Source organism: Chiloscyllium plagiosum, unplaced genomic scaffold (genome assembly GCF_037043375.1).
Source record: "Chiloscyllium plagiosum isolate Xiang-an unplaced genomic scaffold, Cpla_swu_hap1 HiC_scaffold_18, whole genome shotgun sequence".
Taxonomy (NCBI): Eukaryota; Metazoa; Chordata; class Chondrichthyes; order Orectolobiformes; family Hemiscylliidae; genus Chiloscyllium; species Chiloscyllium plagiosum.
In genome coordinates, this window is record NW_028270156.1 from 119815989 (window position 1) to 119817508 (window position 1520).

The following is a 1520-nucleotide window of genomic DNA, read 5'->3' on the forward strand; positions in this document are numbered from 1 at the left end:
TGAAAAAAATCTGCAACGAAAATGTTCAGACAGGGTGTTTTATTTACACCATGTACGATAGTATCTATCGCCTTCTCTTGTTATTTAATTGTGAGGATTCGGTATTCTCAGCACCGTGGCCCGGATCGTATTCCCGCTCATGGAATGGTTGTATTATTCAGCAAACATATCGGTGTTCCAGTACGTCTGCCGATTTTCCGATGCTGGCAGGTCGTTGGTTTTGTCCAAAACATTATGAAGGTAAACATAAAACAAATAGCTGCAGATGCAGGAAATCTGAGCCAAAAACGAAAATTGTTTGTGCAGCGGAGCATGACTGGCAACAGAAACGTTGACTCTCCTGCTCCTCGGATGCAGCCTGACCTGCTGTCCTTTTCCAGCATCACTCTGACCTAAAGTCAGGTTTCCAGCATCTACAGTCCTCACTTTAGCCTAGTTTCTTCAGTGTCTCTGGTTCCCAATTCAAGAACTCCATCTCTAGCGGTTTCATGTTTGTACCTCCGTGCTGAGGAGTTGAAGAGTGAAGAAAAGTAGCTCACCTCCTCCATCTCTGGGGTAATTAGGGACTGAAAATGAATCGTGTCCCATTGAAATATATCTACATGCGAATTAATCTCTGTCTCTTATTGGGAACCATCTCTTTCATTGTAACCATCAGGAAAGATCATTTAGTTCGCCAGAAAAAGAAATGAATATGTCACTAAATTTTGTTTGCTTCAGGTCCGAGAATACTGAGATCAATAGCTCCTTTGCTTACTTCTGCTGGTCATGTTCGCAAAGAGATATGGCAAATTGCCAAGTGTGATTTTCCTTTCAATAAAAAATTTTGACTCAGTTTGCCTGCAAACATCTTTTACTACCTTTGTGCTTTTCTTCTTTTACATTGGTGTCTCGCACCTTCCAAATGACAGCAAAGGTATGAAAGGAGATGGAAGCATTTCGCTCATCAAGACAGCGAGAGCTTTCAATGAGATTACGGCTGATTTGGTCTATGCTCAACCCGCCTGAGCCATCTGTAGTCATGGCCGAGTGGTTAAGGCGATGGAATAGAAATCCATTGGGGTTTCCCCACGTAGGTTCGAATCCTGCTGACTACGTTATGAATGCATTCCTGCTGGTACAATTATCGCTCAAAATTCAGAAAAACTATTTTGTGAACCAGGCCGGTAATTTGATTAGACTTGGGAAACTCGAGTTCTTCATCAGAAATGTTCCATATTTAAAACATTAACTCTGTTTCTCTTTCCAGATACACTGCTCGACACATCGGGTTTCTGCAGCTGTTATTGAACGTCCTGAGCAGAACTGCTGCTTTTCATTAGATTCCTTTAATCCCTGTCCTCTGTTCTCTGACTCGGGTCAGTGGCAACACTTCCTCCTGCTCGTCAAAGTGCTCATTCCCCACCGCTCCCTCTCCATCATTAGAAACAACCGCAGGAAATCGCCACTTAACCATTTTTGTTCCAAAGTGAAACTCATCAGCCTCGGGAATCTCTCCACCAAACGGGACTTCTCATCCC

The 1520-nt window shown here is 43.2% G+C and overlaps 1 non-coding gene across 1 annotated transcript; it reads left to right on the forward strand.

Annotated features, from left to right (window-relative positions):
• The first annotated feature begins 1015 nt into the window (after positions 1-1015).
• trnas-aga (transfer RNA serine (anticodon AGA)) lies at positions 1016-1097 on the forward strand. Its single transcript has one exon. It is a non-coding gene; the product is annotated as a tRNA-Ser (tRNA).
• The last annotated feature ends 423 nt before the right edge of the window (positions 1098-1520 follow it).